This window comes from Excalfactoria chinensis, chromosome 4, assembly GCF_039878825.1.
Source record: "Excalfactoria chinensis isolate bCotChi1 chromosome 4, bCotChi1.hap2, whole genome shotgun sequence".
In the NCBI taxonomy this organism is placed as follows: Eukaryota; Metazoa; Chordata; class Aves; order Galliformes; family Phasianidae; genus Excalfactoria; species Excalfactoria chinensis.
The window spans coordinates 26,170,099-26,193,016 of NC_092828.1; the positions used below are offsets into that span (position 1 = coordinate 26,170,099).

The 22,918-nt window shown below is 35.2% G+C and overlaps 1 protein-coding gene across 9 annotated transcripts in view; it reads right to left on the minus strand.

The window, feature by feature from the left end:
• The window catches only part of SGCZ (sarcoglycan zeta), a 329,077-nt gene that overhangs the window by 186,390 nt on the left and 119,769 nt on the right, over window positions 1–22,918 (minus strand). Inside the window, exon 2 of one of the 9 annotated variants that reach the window (XM_072335264.1) lies at window positions 6,845–6,929. The exons of the other annotated variants lie outside the window; for them this stretch is intronic. The gene's annotated coding sequence lies outside the window, so the exon portion shown is untranslated. The remainder of the gene's footprint in view (window positions 1–6,844; window positions 6,930–22,918) is intronic. 9 annotated transcript variants of the gene reach the window in all.

Here is a 22,918-nt window from a genome sequence, read left to right on the forward strand (position 1 = left end):
AGGATATTACTGAAACTGAATATTAAAAATAAAAACTCTTAGCATTGAAACAGTAATACTGACATGAATGGTATACAGTTTCCCCACATTTAAATAAGTACTGTGCAGTTTTGCTTCAGTAACATGATACATTTGTATTCTACTCTTTCAAACTATTCAAAGCAAGATTATACATTGTCAGAATGAATTGAAAGAAAGAATTGACATATAAGACTGCATTTTTGTAATCATAAATCAGAAATGATTCTTGGGAATAACTGAACAAAGTATTAGACAGAAGCAGTTTTCCTCCTAGCTTAAACATGAATTAACCAAACATTAATTTAGGTCCCTTCTACTAAGAAATTATACATATAATCAGTCTACTTGAAAAAAAGATCTTGATAACTTATTTCTGGTTAACAGTACAGTCAAAATCCCGACAAATACATCAGCATAGGAGTTTTAAAAAAATAAATAACAAAGAAAAAACATTACAGTATTTATTGCACACAATAAGCAAATTGAGTTCTCCAGCAAAACCTTTTCTTTTTTTTTTTCTTTTTTAATGACAACTAGTCTTCACTATTCTAACTTCTCTGTGATACTGTGGCTCACAACTGTTAGCACCTATCCTTTTCTTAAAATCAAATCTGTTTTCCCAGAGGGCACAGAAGAACTTGTCAGTATTGCAGGCTAACTCAGCTCTCAACCATTTTATAAGAGCAGCATTTTGATCATAACTGCCCACCACTTGCACTCTATTACTATACGATTTGCTATGTATAGCCTCCAATGCTTAAGCTTCCCCTTGGCTATGAGACCTCCTTTACACACTGTCACTGAAAATACCTGCCTTACTGAGGCAGTATTTGTTCCTTTAAAATACAGCCCAAAGTTGTTACTATGTCCCCTAAAATAAAGGTTTAGGTGAATAAACAAATTTGAACCCATCTTAAAAAAAAAAATAATAAATAACAAAGATTTACCTACTCAGTTCAAACTGTTTCCAACTCCAAATGTTATGAATATATGCTGAACATGAGCCAGCAGTGTGCCCAGGTGGCCAAGAGGGCCAGTGGCATTCTACCTTGTATCAGGAATGGCATGGTGGGCAGGAATAGGGAAGTAATCCTGCCCATACACTCGGCACTGGTGAGGCTTCGCCTCGAGCAATGTGTTCAGTTTTGGGCACCACAATACAGAAAGGACATTGAGGTGTTGGAGCAGGTCCAAAGAAAGGCAACAAGGCTTGCAAAGGGCATGGAGAATATGTCCTGCAAGGAGTGACTGAAGGAACTGTGGTTGTTTAGTCTGGGGAAAAGGAGGCTAAGGGGAGATGTTATTGCTCTCTTTAAATACCTGAATAGTGATTGCAGTGAGAATGGTGTTGGCCTCTTCTCACTGGTGACAGGACAAGGGAAAATGGCCTCAAGTTGTAGCAGGGGAGGTTTAGGTTGGATATCAGGAAAAATTTCACAGAACCAGTTATTAAGCACAGGAATAGGCTTCCTACAGAGGTGGTTAAGCCACCATCTCCACATGTGTATAAAATCCATCTGGACTGTGATGCTCAGGGACATGATTTAGTGGTGGGTTTTTGGAGTTAGGATAGTATGGGTAAGTTGCAGTTGGTCTTGATGAAATTTAAGGTCTTCTCCAACCTGAGCAATTCTATGATTCTATGTTACTTGTAACTCATTTTAAACCTGATGAAGCATCTCTGAACTACTCCCATTTCTCTAGCTTCTTTTATACTCCCACCTATTTCCTACAGCCTTCATTTAATTTTTTTTTTTCCAGCTACTCACTCACGTTCTAAACTACCTGAAAAGAATTTCTCATTCCAAATGAATTTCTCATTGCACTTTTTCATTATGTTTGTTGATATCATTAGATACTGCTGTTGTTTGGGATTTTGTTTGTTTTCTACACTGCTATACAGAAAAAATATATGTAGAAAAAAAATTTCCTGCACTGGTAGGCTAGAAAGTAATAACTTGGATAACTTCCTGGAAGAGAAGGAAACTGATGCGAAACACCACACTGTTTCCAAAAACAGTGGAAGCTAATAGTAGTCTGCCTCTGTAAACTTCCATTGCAGTCCCGAGAACAGTATTTAACAGTTGAAAAACTGTATTTAAAATGCAGGTGAGAAAGCCCAAGTTGAGAGTTCCAACTAAGATCAGAACTTTTCTCATAGAAAGCCCCTGCTCCTATAGAAGGAGAGGCCTCAAAGTGGTCTACAGCTACTCAGAAAGGGTGTGGAGGAGCAGCACTGAACTCTGCTCTCTGATGACAGTGGCAGAACCTGAGAGAACAGCATGGATCTGCACCAGGGGTGGGTAAGGTTGGGGATTAGGATACTTCACCAGAGGGTGGTGGGCATGAAACACTCTCCACAGGATGACAGTCACAGAACCAAGCCTACTGGAGTTTAATAAGCATTTGGGCAAAACATTCAGAAATTAGTTTTGAATTTTGAATTATCCTCTGGGGGATTCTGCATGCAGCCTTTAGAAACTGTCTACTACAAAACAACCTCTGGCTGCTACTGACAACATTAAATACAGTCATGTAAACTTCCTCCCATAATGAAGGTTGAAGACAACTTAATATTAGATTTCTGTTCCACTACTGACAACAAATACTTTTTAAAAAATGAATTCCATTAAAAATGAAATTGTACCCTAACACAACACATTCTTTTCACTGTTGTCTGTGAATTATATGGTAACCCACTATCCATAATTGTAGCATCTTTAACGTTGCATTAAATATTTGTTCCCACAAATGCTCGCACAGGAACAAAAAGATCACTGTATGCAAGTTAGTGGCACCAAAGAACATGGTTTAGCAGAAATTATAGTGATGGCTTAATATTTGGATTAGATCTTAGTTATCTTTTCCAGCCTTAATAATTCTATGATTCTATGTTTGTCAGAAGCTACTAAAGCAATTTGAAATGACAATGTCCTGGATTCATTTGTGACAACAAGAAGTGTCACCAGAGTCGAAATGGAAGTCTATGACATGACAACATATAAATTCTCCATTGAAGTAAAAGTTTGAGATGGAGCTCACAATGGGTAAAGTGATGTGTACCATCTTTTGGGATAAGAAAGGCATGATCCTTCTGGATTTCCTGGTACCTGAGCAAAGCATCCTCTCTCAGCACTGACTAAGATAAAGTCTTGAACTTTCAAAGTCAAGACAAAAGAGAGAAGGTGGCAAATCTTATCTTGCAAAACAATAACACCATGCCCCACACCAGTTAGAAGACCATGGAGCTCACTACCAAACTTGTTTTTACCATATCCACAGTACTGTCCAGATTTGGCACTTTGACTTCCATTTATTTGAGTTGATGAAAGACATTTTCCTAGTATCAATGTCACCACAGCAGTTGAGAAACAGTGAGTCATCACTATTGGCACAGACTTATGAACACAAAACACAAGCTCTTGTTCATCGCTGTTGAAAATGCCGCTGAAAAATAGTGTTTGTAACTGAGAATTTGCTCTACCAAATAGTGTTCTCATGCTCTTTCTATCATGGAAATAAGTAGGAGACATAAATTTGAGAAAGACCTATGTATATGCTCCATATAATTATTCCACACACTGAAGTTATAGTGTGAATTTCATAACATCCGCAAGATCAGCTATGTACTGTAGAATCCCTTCTTCCCCATTGGGGAGCCTCTAAAACAGTAACAATAACAGTTAAAAAGCCTAAAAACACGAATTATTTGACAAGAGTTTCAAGTATAAGCAAAGAAGAAGAAATTCAGGTGCTGTAAATAAACAGTAAGATAAAAAAATGTTGCTAAGTTAAAGATGTAAACAATTGATCATAAATAAACGCAATATAGTTGCTAATACTAAATTACCCATACAATGTTTTGTGATTTATATTAGGTAGGATACAGTTCTGTTTCTTAATATTATGCTTACATATCAGCAATTGTAGCAAGAACCAGAACAACATATCTACACTTCTTCTTCCTGTAAATGTAGGTAGGAAGGTAAGTTTCCTGATGAAAACAAATTCTAAACATCAATTAGTCATCCATAGACTGAGAAAGATTTACTAGCTATCTGACTTAGAGCATATTAAAGACTAGAAGGGAAGCATACACAATATTTTTTTTTAATATTTCCACAACAACTTATATTCTAAAGTAACACAATAAATATACCTTCCTTTCTTCTCAAGTGACACTCTAATTAATATTTTGGATATCTTTCATTTTAACTGAAAAGCAATTAAAAGCACACCATTTTATACTTCACATTTGTTTTCTAACATTTATTAAAATATCTACATAAACTACGAATATATTACATCCATCTGCCATCCTCAGTTATCTATCGGCCAAGCTAAATATGAACAAGAAATGTCAAGATCATAGAATCATAGAATTACTCAGGTTGGAAAAGACCTTGAAGATCATCAAGTCCAACCGCAGCCTAACCAGTAGCCTATCTCTTAAAAAACAACCACAAAACAATACCACAACAACAAACCTCTGCTAAATCATATCCCTGAGTACCACATCCAAGCGGCTCTTAAACACATCCAGGGATGGCGATTCAACCACCTCCTTGGGGAGCCCATTCCAGTACCTAACCACCCTTTCTGTAAAGAAGTTCTTTCTAATATCCAACCTAAACTTGCCCTGGCGCAACTTGAGGCCATTTCCCCTCGTCCTGTCACATATGACTTAGAGTAATTTAGATTGCACGAAACAGAATAAAGAAGAAATACTTCACACTCTCTATTTTTAGGAAGCAGAAAACATTCATCTTAAGATAAATAGTATCATAAGCATTTCATTAAATGCAATATTCTGCATTAGAAAGCCACAGAAAGATCACTCATCCTGAACTTATGCAAAACCTATGCCACATAAGATCACTGCCTTTAATTTCTGCATCACACACGAACTACTTTTCCATAAATTTACTGCTATTTGAGAAGTAATGGAATCCCTCTTATACTTGCAGATATGTTTCAATTAAATGTAGTGAAACGGTTTTTAATTTGAATCCGATTTGTCTGTTTATGTATTTTAAATTTTCTCTTAGCTTTTTTTCTCCCCAGATCCAAGAGCCATTTGATGCTATTCTTATCCCCTCCCCTTCAAGAAACCACAAGAAAAACTGTATCATAAATCAAAACAACTTCCAAAAGTCTTATTAGATGAGCTTAAATACTTTTCAATAACTGAACTTTTCTCAACATTCCAAAATCTTTTAGATGACAGACAAGTGAATGTAAACTAGTACTTAGAAATGGTTTCACTCACATTATGAGAAAAAAATAAACTTATGAGCTCTTTATTATGCTTTGAAGTTCCAGCCTATAAAATACCATCTGAACTACAACAACATAATTGAAGTCCTCACTTCATTTCAAAGACTATTTCACCTTTTAGTATCACTGAATTGGCTAGAAGAAACATGATTATACCCTTACCTACCTTCACAGGTAGGTCTTGCACTTGGTTACAATTAAATGCTTGTTTTCAGACATGAGTTTTATTTCTTTAATGATTTCACACACACACACACACACATAATTTTACCAAACTATTTTCTATTATTTTGCACATTCTATAAGTAGTGTCTGTTTTGAACAGAACACATAGTCAAAAACACTTCAAATTTGGAATGTGTGTACACAGATGTATACATTAAAAAAAAGCCCAATAAAGTGAAAACATCTGTTACCAGCTACAGGATTGCTTAATAGACTATTCTGAATGTAATAAACAAATAATTGTTATTTACACACACTTATGCCCAGAAACCTATGTCACACTTGTATGTATGCAACAACAGCATACATACTCAAAATGTGCCACCTAACAGGATAAATCTGACTGTACCATATATATAGTCAAGAGAAATGTAGCATATTTGAACTGAATTCTTTTTCCAGGAATAATACTATCTTCATAACACATGTTCTGAGACCACACTCACATATGGGCAAGTTGTTCACTGTTCTAGGATCATTCCCTTTCTTCCAGTTTTTACACTTTTTCACATAACAAATGTAATTACACCAATTGCCTTCAAGATGCAATAATCAAAAACCAGCTCTGCTTTTTCTATTTATAGAATAGATAATAATCATACATTCATCAGGGAAAAAATTTCTGCAAGCCCATAGACACTGCATTATTTCATGCTAATATAACCAAACTAAATTTCTGAGCAGGACTATGTCATTATTATGCTTCCCACTATTCAGTACATACCAAGAAAAAGTTCCTGCCTTGTTGCACTTCTAGCAATAAAATGGCATGCGTCCATGCTGAAATAACTCACAACTCTGCTAATAGTATTCAAAATATTACCAAAGAGTATAGAAATTTAACATGATACAGTCAAGTGACAATATAGATGAAAATGTTATGATTAAGGGTATGAATGCATAAATTAATATATCCACATATAGCAATTACAATACAAAGAAATGTGTATGTAACTGTGTAATACAAACATGTGTGTGTAAGTATTTAGCCACACATAGCAATTATACTTGTTTTTTCCCAATAAACATGCATCTTTGCACACGTGCCAATACAAAATTGACTGAACATGAGTAACTGACTTCAGTTCACTCCTACATACACTCAGACAAAGCCAGGTAAAATTTTCTGAGTACTATTAGACATACATGTTGATCTTGCTAGCACAGTCTTTATAAAGAAGAATGGAAGAATAAAGCAAGGTTTGCGCTAAAGTCTGATGTGCATTCATCTGCAACAATATCATGTGAAGCATCTAAAGCGAAGGAAAGGTATGCAATAAAAAAAAAAAAAACAAAAAAAAAAACGAGTCATAAGGCTCACCCATGAATGCTTCAAGTTTCTTTCATGTAGCAGAGAGCACTGCTCCAGATAAAACCTTATAGAAGATGCAGAGTTTTTGTAACATCTGTGGCAAAAAAAAATAGCTGTATAAAATGCCACTATCTTGCTATTACATCTTTTTGTCTCTATTATTCAAAATTGCTCACACTTAGGATGCTTTTCAATTATTTTCCTCATTTTTAGTAATAACAACAACTCAAAATTATATTGTTATTCACTTCAATAAAAATAATTCTTCAATTCAAATAATAGTTGAATATTTTTTATTTCAACCACTGAAACCATTCTTATCTTTTTTTCAAGAAGCATTTTGGTAATATTCTCAACAATATGCTTTAACTCTTGGTTAGACCTGAAGTGGTCAGGCAATTGGACTTGAACACCTTTGAAGGTCCTTTCCAAATAAACACTTCAATTCTAATAAATAGAAAAATAATTAAATAAAAATCAAGTTGATCATAAACTACAATATTTGACAAACTTAATTCTCATCAGGTATTAAAAAAAAAAAATCACAGAAAATAATTGAAACTGAAGCAATGTAGTGTTACAAATTTCTGATCCTTAATTCAAGAACCAAATATAAAAATGAAGCCCCGTTTTTTTTCTGAACTATTATGCACATTTCCTTTATCAGCTGCTTTCATCAGGTAAGAAAAAAAGGCCTTTCGCAAAAGCTGCTGCAAGCAATTTAGTATAACTATGGATATTGCATTTTAGAAATGAAACAGTATACACAGTGAGTTAGCAAGAAAGGAATACTGTCCAACTGTTAAGACCCAGACATAGATACAAGAAATTCAGAGGCTTATTTTAGTTTTTAAAAACATACAGCTGGCTTCGTTTTGGATTAAAGTTCTACTAGCAAACACTAATATGTATGCTGAAATGAATAACACACCCATATTAAAATTAAATTTTTGTTTGCAAGCAAGACCTTGCAAAATTATCTTAATCATGTACTGTTTCTCAATCTCAATTTGCAAGCAAAAATGATATTCTTCCTTGATGAGCACAATTATGGTGAAGGTGAAGGAAACAAACCCAAACAATCCATATTCATTTCTCCTCGAGTTGAAAAAACAAAGATAACATAGAAGAAAAGGAAGATGAGACATAAAAAGCTAATATAGGTAAACATAATGAAGCTAGAAGTCCTGCAGGGTTTTCTATTTTTCAAGAGTATTAATTGTTATAAAACATGCATGACATATGAATTAAACTGACTCGTCTCACCTAGAATTTGTATTAAGCATCAACCTCACTTTCTTAAGAAATCAACATTTTTACACTCTTTTCTTTTTCTAATTAATCTCAATCTAGCACCATTCATTTTAAAAAGCATCACACAATGTTTAATGCATTTATATAATTCTGGAACTTCAATATGCTTGTGACTATTTTTATGTTTACTCATCCTTAAAAACCACAATTAAAAACTTCTAAATAATGTCTAATAAAGAATTAGACAGCCTCCTTGTAAGATTATAATACTGTAAAAAAGGAGCAGAATATACACAATAGCCATTCTTGACGTAAATGTTCATAATTAGATTTCCTACACAAGTCCTACTTCAAACCTTACACAAAAGTGCACATATTCTCCCACCCACCACAAATTCCAGACCACGCATGCTGAATCAATACAATCAAAATCATTGTTTTATGATATTTCTTGTATTTCCTCAGCTATTCCACCACCTTACATAAGAGTAAGCACCCACAGAACAGCTGCTTTAACTCAAAATCATGAGTGACCTTCTAAACAAACACACCTGCTGTCCACAGAGGTGTTCAAAGCACAAGGACTGCTCTAGCAGCGCTATTCCCAAAGCAAGTTAACAGTGTTTACTAGCAAACATTAGTAAGCTATTCAAAAACTTAAGCAAATGAATTTAAGACTTTGTGGTTTTTACGACAAATACAGCAAAGAATTGTAAATAATCTTTAAGAAGCATAACATACATGGCAGAACGTTGCCTTCATACTGTTTGATTGTTACACAAAGTGTTAGAATTTAGCTCTCAGGGGGCAATATGGCTTTGTTTTACAGCTTTCATGAAGTAACTTCTAATTAAATTGTCTTTCAAATACAAAATCTTCTTAAACACCACTTAAGATTTTTATATTAAAGGATTCTTGAATAAATCCTATGCCTCTATAAAAACATTACTTAAAAGTATATCAGTAGACTTCAACATTTCCTAAACATATATGCTTTTTAAACAAAAAGAACATGACTCTCCTTTTCATAATGATGAACATTTTTACATTAAAACCATGATCAAACCAAGAAGTTTTTGGTTCTATACATCTCTGACACTATCTGGCAAAACATGCTGAGCATTTACCTGACATGATGAGGAGTCTCCCCCGGTATAAGACTTCTTCACTATTCCCCCACTACTCCCTGAGGGGCAGAACATTTGGGTTCAGTAATACTGCAGCACAAAAGTAGTGTCAGTGCTACAACAAAGTGCTGACAGAAGGGGCAGACGATCATGAGAGAGGATTTTACTTCTTCTGCCTGGATGCAACAGGCCAAACCATGTCATTGTGCCTAATAAGGCTTAGTTTGTACTCCTGGCCTATAAAGAAGCATTTCACTCACAGGGGCTGTACTGGCACAACCTGGTGCCCTAAGATTAGGACAGCATATAATGCAGAGTTGCAACAGAATACAAGAATCATAACAAGTAGAGGAAATTCACCTGGTAATAGCTGTTCTTGTGAAAATCTGTTACGTAATTTACACCTTTAAAAATTTAATTTTGTGAAAACAAATGTTGAAGCAGCATGCACTGCCTTTTCAATTAGAACTTCCTTCTTTCAACAACACACACTGACAACCCTCACACAGCATAGAAAACACCAATTCTTATTAAAAATCAAGATATACAACACTGTTGACAGTTCACGGCAGCACCACAGAATATTATGTATACCACTCACTGTGGTTTTGTAGTCCAACCTTGGCTAATCCCTGTGAAACAGCAGTGATAAGTTCTAATGAGCAGTTCTGAACTACTAGAAATCCTTCTCTCAAGGATATTCTCTTTCAAAATTAAGCAGTAATGAATGTAAAGATATGCTTTTCCTTTTAGTAATAACTACCTGAAGGGAGGTTGTAGTGAGCTGGGAGTTGGCCTCTTCTCTCATTAACTCATGACAGGACTAAAGGGAATGGCTTCAAGCCACGCCAGGTGAGATTTAGGCTGGACATTAGGAAATAATACTTCTCTGAAAGAGTGGTCAGACAGTGGAGTGGGCTGCCCAGGGAGGGAGGTGGTGGTGAAGTCACCAAACCTGGAGGTGTTCAAAGAATGCTTGGACATTGTGTTGAGAGACATGGTTTAGTGAGAACTGTTGGTGATGGGCTGGGTTGTCCTGTGGGTCTCTTCCAACCTAGGTAATTCTATGATTCTAGTCAGTCAGGTTTCCTCCTCACAGCTTTGCTCAGTCTAGGCAGAGTTTCCAGTCAAAACAGACCACAGCAGACACATGACAGAACAGCATGGAAATGGAAGAAATAGTTCCCCTCCACAAGTCCTTTCCAAAAGGGATGCCATAAGAAATTAAGAAATTGCCTAAACCCAAAACTTTATTCACAAGTATAAATTTATTTAGGTCTCCAACTCCATCCAACAAGTGATAAATCCATACAGTCCTTTCCTGGTGTACATTATTTCAAAAGCATAAGTATTTCATAATTTTCTGTTACCTTTCTGACTGTTATTTCTACACAGCCTAAAAATAAAGAAAACATGCATTTTAAGGTAAAAAAACAAAAGAAAAATCTTTAACTACGCACATCATCCACAAAAACAAGTAAAATATAACCTAACTAAACTATATTCATCTGCCCTTGTCATGCTCGACATCGTAGCAGAGACATTATATTTCCCATCAGATTTCTCTACCCTATATTCAAAGCCACTATGCTCTTTTATATTGTGTTTTTTTTTGTTTTTTAATAACCTTAGATCTGACCTTAAAAATTGTTTCAATTAGCTTCAAATCAGTAAGCAGCTTTCCGAAACGTATTCTAAGAGAAATTCATACACAGGACCAACTGGAAGTCTACACAGATAAGCAACTAATAAGTTCTTACAAACATCTCTTTGGTTTTGTATAATCTTCCATACATTTTTAGTATAGCAACATTCAGGAAAATTTTATAAAGTTACATACTAACATAGAAAAAAGGAAATGACAATTTGTTTCAGCTGTGTATACTTAACAGTGTAAGATTACTGCCCTCAGAGTATCTGCCCTGGTATCTCAACCAAGAACCCACAGAAAATAAGTATGTCAAAAAGCAAATAAATGTTAATAAGGAAGAAAATATTACCAATGATATTGGATAACAGCAGGTCATAAAAATGTTTTCTTAACTTAAAAAAAAAAAAACAAAAAACAAAAAAACACTTGTTTTTGAAGAAATCAATAATTTGTTATACTACATAGCATAGATAACTATGTCATAAAATGAGGTTTTAATTAGACTAGACCACAAAAGATGAATAGTAGCCTCCATCATAAGTCCATGTATACATACTAACAAAACAAATGATGTTAACAGGATTATAAAATAAGGAAATAAACAGCCAGCAATTTACTTTTACTAAGTATAAGACATCAAACTTCCAAAGACAAAGTATTATTGACCTAGAAGTTACACAAAGCTGGAGAGCAAAGCTAAATTTAGATAAAAGTTGTAGCCCTAGGATAATAAAGTTAATAGACTGGCTAAAACTACATTTTAACTGTACCTATTTGTCCTAATTACTTACTCACTAAATAACCTTAAGTCTGTTCTTAACAATCCACAAATATTACTTTCAGTTTATCACATATCTTACTCTACCACGCACAGACAAGAACTTGAACACTTAGTTTGAAAGTACAGTAACCTTATAGCTTTTTAACACACATGCTATTAATCAATGTTTTCAGTTAGTAGAAATTAAATAAACCTGGCTTAATTAAGCCTTTTGTAACAATCAGAAAGATAAACACAATGAAAATGCAGTACAAGAGGTATAATAACAAAGATATTAACACAATAAAAAGGTGTTATAAGTGAAAGAAAAAGGCTCACCTGTCTCCAAAGATCCAAGCTCAGGAGGAAAAACTCCAGAAAGGAGAAATCTCCAGAAAAAAAAAAAAACTTCCCACAATAAGAGTCAGCCCTTAAATGGGGGAATCTAATAGAGGTGGAGCCAGGTTTCACCCCTCCCAGTCTCACAGGTTAATTGCCTTCACCTGTGCTCCCAAGGCTGACCGGATCCTTTCCCCACATGCTCAATCAGTGGTTCAGGCCATGATTCAACAGTTACCATACACCTGAATTAATTAAAAAACACTAAATCTATTCTAAGTCAAGATCTCTTAGAAAAGGACAAATACTAGTTTAGCCAAGCTATCTCTGAGAAGACTGCGGTCTCATACAAGAGAACAGATAACATAATCAAATGGATACCTAATGATACAGTTTCCTACTTCAAGAGAAAAACACCACTATAAAATTTAATCATGGACCCATATTTTAAAACAGTAGTATTATTCCCAAATCAAAGAGCACTGAAACAAATGAAGACTCAAAACTAATTCAACCCCCTTAAAGGTTTAAAATAAGAATGAAATAAAATTTAGTTCTATGAAATTTCTAATCCACTATTCATGGGATGCTAATAACTTTTCAAAAATTAGGAATACTACCCATGCAATTAAGGAAAATATCATAAATATGCAAAATGCAATTCATCAGTACTTTTTTTGAGCTAAAATAGATATCTCTAAGTAGTTATAATGAACATGTAAAACATAGAAATGTTTACCTAGTATTATTACAAATTTTTCACATATTTCACAGAGCTTTAATCATTACATTGACCTTTTAATTATAATTTTAATTATAGAACTTGCATCTGGCTTTGCAAAAAAAAAAAAAAAAAAAAAAAAAAAAAAAAAAAGAAATATATAATGTTGTTGTAAACCTCAGTGAATAAACCATGCAATCTCATTTCAGCTCACCATATGTGGGAGGAGGAATATTTATCCCCCAGACAATAAGTTTTCTTTCCTTTTGAACTGTTTTACATTATCAAGAAAATAAGATTGATAATCACAATATAATTACTTGGTAAAAGCATCTCTTATTTACAAGGGTGCTGAAACAGGCACCAACTACTAAGAAATAGCTAAGAGATCATTTAACTCTACCAGCTACCTCCCCAGTAGAAGTCATAGAAGTCATAAAAAGTCCCAGTGTGACCTCAACTGCTGCAAGCTGATTGGTATTTCACAGAATCACAGAATTGTAGGGGTTGGAAGGGACCTCTAGAGATCATCGAGTCCAACCCCCCTGCCAAAGCAGGCTCCCTACACCACACGTCACACAGGTAGGCGTCCAAGCGGGACTTGAATATCTCCAGAGAAGGAAACTCCACAACCCCCCCTGGGCAGCCTGTTCCAGTGCTCCGTCACCCTCACTGTAAAGAAGTTCTTGCACACATCTGTGCGGAACTTCCTATGTTCTAGCTTATGTCCATTTCCCCTTGTCCTGTCTCCACATACCACTGAAAAGAGACAGCCAATCATCCCAACTTCGTGTCATCAGCAAACAGGTTGAGGGTGGTCACTATTCCCCTCATCAAGGTTGTTGATGAAGATGTTGAACAAGACTGGACCCAGTACAGACCCCTGAGGAACGCTGCTAGTTAGAGGCCTCCAGCTGGACACCACACCACCAACGACAACCCTCTGCACTCTGCCAGTCAGCCAATTCTCGACCCACTTTAGTGTCCACTTATCTATCCCATACTTCCTCAGCTTTGTTATAAGGATGTCATGGGGGACAGTATCAAAAGTCTTACTGAAATCAAGGTAGACTACATCTACCGCTCTCCCCCCGTCTATAGAGTATTTGCTCTCTCACATTTCATAAACAAGTAAACAAAGCCTAAAAACTGCTGCTTATTGAGTCTTGGGGCAAATGCTTCCCTGCTTACTCTGCCTGATGTTTGTGTGGCGCAGTGCAGCCAGGTGCCCTTTTCCACGTATCTTTTGAAGAAGGTATGTGGAAGGCACTGCAGATACCTGAAGAAGTACAGCAGCAAGAAAAAATATAGCAGATGTTAAAAATGTAAAAAGTGGCCTAGGATGGCAGCTGCTTAGCACACTGTGGGAGATACTTTGCCACCCCAGTAGCCATTTTAGCAATGAGTCACACAGTCGGGCTAACTCACTGGAGAGAAAAATATTTGTTCCCCCACCCTGACTCACTGCTAGTCATGTAAGCATGGACAGATAGTGATGCAGACAAAAGGGAGTGGCAGGATGGGTTTAGTGAGGCTGAAAGGGAGCAGAAGAGAGGGAAGAGGAGGCTGTGCTGCAGCAATAAGAGGCTTAGTTTAATTCCAAAGCAGCAGGCTAATAGGGCCCTGCAGGAGGAAGTGTATGCCTGCAAACCTCTCTGAGAGTGGAGAAAAAAGCTTGTCTGAGGTACCAGGAGAAGACTGAATAGACTGTATAGTAGGGGGGTGCTGCCAGACTGACAGGAAGCCCATAGAAAAGAACTTGCCCCTGCAAGGACACAGTGAGAGAAGGAAAATTGGTTCACCAACTTGTTTAACTTCATTCCACCTTACCCAGCAGATCTGAGGTTTTCCCATTTCACAGTTCACTTAGGTCTAATAAAAATCAGTTCTGAAGATTATAAAGGTTTGGTGTTTTGGAAAGGGATAGAGCTTTCTTATTGTGCCAATGAGATGATCCCAGACCTAATTCCTATATCAGTTTACTTAGCAAAATAGATTCAGGCAGAAAATCAATATAGCAAGAGGAACTTTTAAAATTACTCAGTCGGATTTGAAAAAGTGTGGACTCCCAGAAGAGAAACCCCGAAATATTATGAACAATCTATTGTTCTAGGGAATCAAAACAAGCATAGAAGAAAGAAAATCAATAGTCCTTCAGCCACATGTAATTTCACAGTATCAAATATGTGCAAATATTTGTGGCAAACATTATTGTTTTCATAGCCGATGGGTCAGCTTTGAGCATTTGGAGCTGGTGGATTTGAAAGTTCACTGTTTATTGCTATAGGCTGTTATCTTACTTTACAGAGTCTACTGCACCTGAATACAGTTCAGTACTGAGTATGAGAAGTGGAATACCAGCCCTCTTCTCCTGAGCACTGCACTGCATCACACACTCCACATATTATCAAGTCTGCAGGATAAGCCCAACTGCTGGAGCAGAAATGGGAAGAGGTGAAGAGATAAGACACTTCTGGCAGTTCCACAGCACCTCAACTTCTCTCCAGCTTTGGAACACTGTAGAGAAATTGTTACAGTATGTATAGGAGTGATTATAGGAAACATCGGAGCTGTGGTAGGGGGTATCCTTGCTCTCCCTGATGAATGTACATAGCTAACAGGCAGCATAGAACTGTTCTACTATTTTGTATATTATATTTAAAGTTCTGTTCTGAATGAATATGAGTTATATTACTACATGTGATCCCATTACGAAATGGGAAAGTTTATTTTGCTCAACACTGCAAACACACAACAGCACAGTCTGCTCAATAGTCACCAGAGGAGACTTGTTCATAATCAGTATCACTAAAAGCATTTTGTTTTGTATCTATATAACTGGAAACAATTACTAGCTGTTTTGAAGTATCTTTCTATCAAGTTAAACAGAAATCAGTGTCTACTGCACATCAGAACCAAGTACTAACCCCATTACTCCTAATGTAAAGGAGTCTTTCCTGTAATGGCTCTTTCTCCCTACAATATGAAGCACAGATATTTTTTGTTTCTTTGTTTGTATGTTTGTTTATAACTTAGGTGAGGAGTCCTGAGTACTCTCTGCATGGAAATATAAAATACTGAGTAAAAAGTAAGAGTAAGATAAGCCTTTGGAGAGAGATGCTGGAGTTCTCATCATTACAATGATCAATGCTTTACTCAAGTCCTATTAATGTTGATTGTACCCTCTATTCCTTTCAACATTGCTGAAAGGAGATACAGGTTGAGAGAATACCATCAGAGAAGTGGAAAACTTTCAAAGGATAAATATCCAGTAACAAAAAGTGAACTGACTTTTTAAATGAATCGTGGATGCTGTGACTTTTGTAATGAAAAAGGTAGCAAAGCCACTACATTCTGCTAGATGAAACAAAAACGAATTGACATTAGGGAGCAATGAGTTACTCTCCATAAGTGAGTTAAAGTCTATTAAATTAGCAATAGCATTTAAGGACAGGAAGAATTGATAGAGGCAGGCTTAAGTTAAAATACATTCTGATATAGGCATAGGACAAAGAAGGAAAATTCAGCTGAGAGGAGGAGAACTTTGAAATGGAATGAAAAATAATTCAAAGTGAAAATTATGCAAAAAAATATATATAGAGAGAGAATAAAAATAGCTTGAAAATTAACATGAAAAGGGAAGCAACAGTATCAACATTTTCCAGTACAAAGTAATGATAGTTCATAGAATATCAGCCCACAAACATGCTTTTATCAGTTAATCCAACGTACATAACATTCATACTACATTGTTTTTGAAGAAAACAGACTGACAGAAAGCAGCATTTTTCTGTCTGATATGCCAGAGGCTTTTACATATAATCAAGTTTAACATACAAAGTGATCCCATGTTATTTAATTAAATATACTAGAATTTAAAATAAAAGTTTCACCAAAGATCCACTATGAAAGAAATCAGATGATCCTCCAAAATATTTATATTTTGCTAATACATTTACTTCCAAACTTTCACCCATTTCAGATTTCTGGTTTAATGAAGGCACGAAACACCAACATTTGAAATCATACTATTCAGCTTCATTAGACATTTGGAGCCATTCTTATCTAAGTCATAAGTAAGGGCTACAGAAAATAGCATGCAATTAATAAACATTAATAAAATGCGTGATCAGAATCAAGAAGACAGACACTGAACTCCTACTGTACACAAGGTCTGCTCAGGGTTCAGAGCTTTAACTAAGCAGAGATTTTTACCATTACACTCAAAATAAGTCATTTAGTCTACTCAAGTTCCACAATAATTAGGCTTTATCTTAAATACTGGAATTACTATAACTAGTTTCTATAAAACTACTGCCTCATACTGTTGATAAAGAGGGCACAATATATATTCCCACTATCCTTAGTAGCTTCAGACAAGAACTATACTGTTCATCAAAGATGATATGAAAAGTGCTGCATACATGGGACAATAACATAAAACCTTTTATGATATTGCATAAAATCTAAACAATCAAAATAAGTGATAAAAATGGCTAATAAAGCAATCAGTGAAAGCAATGGCAGTGTGGAAACCCCAAATAAAAAAGAATGTATTCTAAATTAGCACTAATAAGGCAAGCAAACAAATTTCATATGCAATTAGAATAAGATTTCTTCTGAAACATACTTCCCCTTTCTTTTAATAATATTTGTAATAATATTTTCATTCTGAAGCATTAGCGTATCCTTGAGCAACACACGATGACTATTTTAAAGACAGTCTAAAGTATTTTGTTAGCATGAAGTTCCAAGGCAAATTAAGCGTATTCTAGACTACAGTTGTCATGGTTTCATGATTTTTGATTACTGGTATTCAACATCATAACATCATGTAGTGCACTGGGAGTTAAAGTGTCAATGCTCCAGTTCCGGGTACCTGTCTGGAAGAGAAGAACTACGTTCCCCAGGGGACCTTGCGGTCCAAGAAAAGATATAACTCCTGGAAAGGTCACCTGATGGAGCTTTTCTCTTCCTCGCTCCTCTCCTTCACTTCTCCTCGTCTGTCCCAACTGTGTGCATCAGTCCAGTATCAGTGTAAGGCCTTCAGCTTTTTGGACAGTGTCACTCTCATTATATTTATTAGCTTCAATTTTAATTATTTTGTATTATAGTGTGTTATCTTGCATTCCGATACCATATTTAATAAATTAGCTTGTTTCTCCTCAGATTATTGCTGCTGTTTTAATTAATTTGGGGTCCTCTGTTTCCCTTGTCCCAAGGCGCAGATTGTGCAAAATCCCTCTGCCCCATTAGTCACGGAGCCGGGCCAAACTAGCCCGTAAACCATTGACAGTAATAAAATAGAAGAAATATGAAGAAAACAAAATGGACTGATATCTTGAAAGGATTTAAATGCCTGAGTATATTATTGAATTTTAAATATTTTTGTCAATTCTCTAAAGTAGCTCTGCAAAGAGATTTTCAAGAGCTTCTTCAAGCTCTAAAAATGATGTTACTGCTTGTTTACTTAAATAGTTTCTTATAATTTTCATACTTGACTGGCTTGTTTGTTTGTTTAAATTATAATTATTTATTTTTAAGAGAGTGTAAAAAGTGCACAGATGTTTCCTGCTTCCTTGGGGGTAATTAGACTACTTCAGTGTGGAACCAATGGGATCTCCAGTACTGTTTTAGAATTTGAGAAATGAAGGTTTGTCCGAAGTGTTGTAAATGGTGAGGCTGAATTATATGTTCTGGCTATATTAAAATTATTAATGAAACAATATGATCTAAACATTCTTAGACTAAAAAGTGAAATGCAAAGAAAGTAAGAGATGTATTAACATGTATTCCCCCTGATTGTTTAGAAGCAGATGAGGGGAAGATTCAGATCTTTTTCTCTCTGTTTTTGTTTTTTTCTTGGCAAAGTAGCATTGTATTTTGTGAACACTTGTTTATTTCCACCTTGACTTTATATACTGATTGAAACTTTGAGCTTCAGACTCCCTCATATCAGTGTCCCATAACCTGACTCGTCTGATCTGTTCTGTACCAGATAATATACTTTTGCAATTTCAAACATGGAAAGAGTATTAAAATATGCTTTTCTAATTAAAAACATATGCACTTATCTATGTATTAATGTTTATGTTGAGATAATCTACTGTGCTCTTTGGTCCTTTGCATTTCACCCATAATTAACTTTGTCAGCTTTTGACCAGCCAGTTCCTAAGGATGTTTGCCTTACAAACCACTGCAAGTGTAGTTAGAGCTGAAGGACATCATTAGGCCCTTATCTACACAACTAATAGCAATAATATGTAACACTAGACAATTTCAACATTGCTTTCAAGGGATAGCTATCAAATATAGAACCAAAAGAAACAGATTTGTGACAAATTACAACACTGTTTAATCAAAGTTGTTTTAGACATTTTTTAGCTAATGTGAGCAAGTATCCATACAAAACAACAGTTCATATTTTTCCTCTTTCCTTACTTCTCCATGGATTTGTGTCAAATTTTCAAAAGCTTTTTGCCTTGGCTATGACAATTTTTGCATTTTTTGGGAAAACAAACAAACAAACAAACAAACAAACATTTTGTTCTCATGTTCAACAGATTCACTTAGATTTTTTAACCTTAAAGGAAGTGCTGATGCTAAATGCTTTGATATGCGTCTTTCCATTTCCAGAAATCTACTTTTATGTAGACTTCAGTTTTATTCTAATAAATACATTTAAATATTACATCTAATATTAGAACTAATCCTGAGTTATATTCTGTTATATGTTGTGGGCATTCAGGGTATCAAGTTTCTCAGTTTAAGAAGTGTATTGCCTAGATTTATTCATTCCAACTGTTTCCCTCTGCACAACAACATGTGAGTAACCTGTACACAGAAGGAGGAAAGAGCCTTGGCATACAAAAGAGAGTTGTTCTAGCTACCTCTTAGCCAGTTTGTCATTCCCTAAAACATATTCTTTTAAGTTCTTGTTGAAATAATTTTGAAGTTCAGAAAGACATAACAATCCTTCTTTACCTCTATTTCATATATGACCACTATTACATTAATTTTTCTATAGGGAAAATCAAGTTCCTAGTATCTAAAGTATACAGGCTATGCAATACAGATTATTTTTTCAAACTAAAGAAACAGTGTTAAACCTAAACTCAAAAACACATTTTTCAAGAATCAGAACAATGTCAAATTTTGTTTTTTTAGGAGAAGCATCATTCTGTGGTTTCTTTGCACCTGCAGAAGCGCAGCTGCAATATTTAAAACAATATTCTTGGTAACCAATGGGGAGGAGGGGGGAAAAAATAAATTTGTGTTTTTCAGCTTCCAAAACCAAGACCTTGAGACAGATGTAGTGATAAGTAGCAGTTCTGGGACTAACAGAGAGTAGCACAGTGATGAGTATGATTGTTTTCACTGCTGTAAAAAGTATTATATACAACAGATGACCCCTGCCACATTAAATATATTAGTATGTAGGGAATTTCAAAAGACGGGGAGAGGCAGTGAGGGTGAAGAAACCACCATCACTCACCCACGAAACACCTACTACCTCTACGAAGTCAAAATCACTGAGATCTAAACTATTTGTTGCCCTTTCTGTTCCTCACCTTCTACACCAGCCAGACAGCACTATTTTACTTCAAGGTGACAATTCCCTGTTCTGCTGGGAATCGCCTCAATAGCACAGAAGTCAGGGTTGCTGTGCATATAGTGGTAGATGGTCACTGAATGCATTGCAGGCCTCCTTATATCTGTATGACACATTCTCTCCTAGGGAATTCCTTCTTAGAAGTGACAAATGCTAAGAACTAGTAATGTGATTTGCAAATGTAATTGAAATACCTACTCATCCATTACCAAACAAACAAGCAAACAAACAAACAGAAACAATAAAAGATAGAAGATAAAATCTCTTACTGGGCAATAAACATCATGTGAGATTTCCATAACTTTACTGTGTAATTCAAAGAATAATAACAGAAAGTTTTTACTTCCTTTCATTATCAAGTATGCCACTTTACTGCCACTTAGTATTTGCTTTAAAAAAGAAGGTAATTCAATAGATTAGGCACACCCAGAATTTGGTGGGAGATTTAATTAAATCAGCCTTTTCTGAACAGTTCTTGGCTGATGATCCAGGCAAGATTCCTAGGGCTTAGTCAGTCCACATCATTTCATAATTTTTAAAACTGATTTATATTCCTGTTTTTCTGCCCTTGAAGATCAAAGCATATTATGCGAGAACTATGAAGCAGCCATAATCATTAGGAACTGGTTGCAGTCAAGGCAAGAATATCTCTCTTTTATTCTGCAGAAGCCACAGAGCTCCTCTTCCAAAGCATTAGGTTCACTCTTAGTATTTCAAATCATCTACATTATTTTAATTTCTTTTACAGAAAAAAAGACTTGGTACCAACCACATGAAAGTTTTCACTTGTATACATTAGGGGAGAAACTATCTTTACATTTCAGTATTCATAACTGAGCATGTCTTTGTTTAAAATGCAAAAGTGCTTATGAATATAAATTCATGCAGATGAAGAAATCAAGTTCCTTTCCTATGGCAAAGAGATGTTTTCCATCACTGAGACTGGTGCCATTCCACTCACCTGTGTTGCCTTGAATTGCACTCTTGGTTTCTTCTGAGCAGATGTTATGATGAAAAATATTATGTGGAGATACAGCTCGTGATGTGACGTCCACATGAAAGTGAAAGAATTCTTCATGGTTCAAATCTTACTACTTGATGAGAACCAAGATCTTTATGAAGTAAAAGGCTAGTACACTTGCTCTTTCTGACCAGGCAGTGCTGTGGCTGCTCAATATTTACTCAAAGCCACAATCACCTTCTGATCTGAGGAGCAGGTGACTTGGTGATTCTCTTCCATTCTGATTGCTATGCACAGAGAATGATGAAAAGACAGATTATAAAAGATTAGGTAGTATTCCAGTCCCCAGACAGTTTACTTTGCCCTTTTGTGAATTGGTTTAATGCATCATCATCTATCATAAATGGCTTATAATACGACAGTGCTAGATCTTTAAGATTATCCATGCTCCAGTGTTAAATAAGAAAGATAAATCTGCAGGGGAAAAAATGAAATAAAATTAGAAGCTCAAAGTAATTCTAGTCAGCAGTAAAGAGATGGTTTCCCTTCCTAATAGGATTCAAGCCCTAATGTCCAATAATTCAAATTAATACTACGCCTCAGGGTATTAAACAGCCTTTCTTTCTGTTACCAAGAACTGCCCAATGACTGTATATTTCTGTTTCATATGCCATGTTCTGCCAGTGCAATAAATGTAATAAACCAGAAATCCACATATGACCTGTCAGCCATTTCAGTGTATCTTTAAGTACAATCATACTTTCGCGTATTTTTATTCAAGTAACCTTTTTTCTACAATACAACATCCGATACATTGTAAAATAATGAATGTATTGCACCATAGTTATGAAGTTTATAATAACATCAGATTAAAATAGCAGAGCATTTCAACAATTTTTCTGCCTTAAGACACTATTTCATGTATTCTGTAGAAAAAAAAAAAAATATCATTAGAAACAAAATACTACAGTCTGATCCATATTTAGTAGGAAAACAGTGAGGAAATACTGAAGAAACTGATTTGATTTTTGGAAAGAGTCTACCCTGTAAATCTATATTTCATATTTCGAGATTGAGAATAAAGAGCTTCTCTGGAATGTCATCGCTGTACAGTTAATTATCTCTTTCCTTCAGTAATTTTATACAGCTTTTTCCCCCAAGAGTACAAGGGTTTTGCACTCACAGTGCAGATTAAAATACACTATTCACAGGAAGTTTTTATATTTTATTTTTTTTATATTAATTTTCTTTATATATATATATATATATGTATATATATATATATATATATTAAAAGAAAATGTGTGGCTGAGTTTGTAGGAGCATTCTCATGTAAGGCTCCTTGGACAACAGCTGAGGATCTTTTCTCAGCCTATTGGACTCTGAAAAGCAGTATATGTATCTATATCTAGTAACATAATACCATGAAATAAAATGAAGAGACTGTGAGAGCTTCTGTTAAAGTAAAAATTCCTGACCTACATTGTGAAGAAGCAATTTCTTAGGGGCAAGAATTAGAAATGGGGAAATGCATGCAATCAAGTTAAAAGCATAACAGCAATACATCTCTATATATTAATTTAATGTTCTGGACAATTAGAAGATGTGTAAATAATTACCATACCATAAAATATGTGGGGAAAAATAAAAGCTACTAA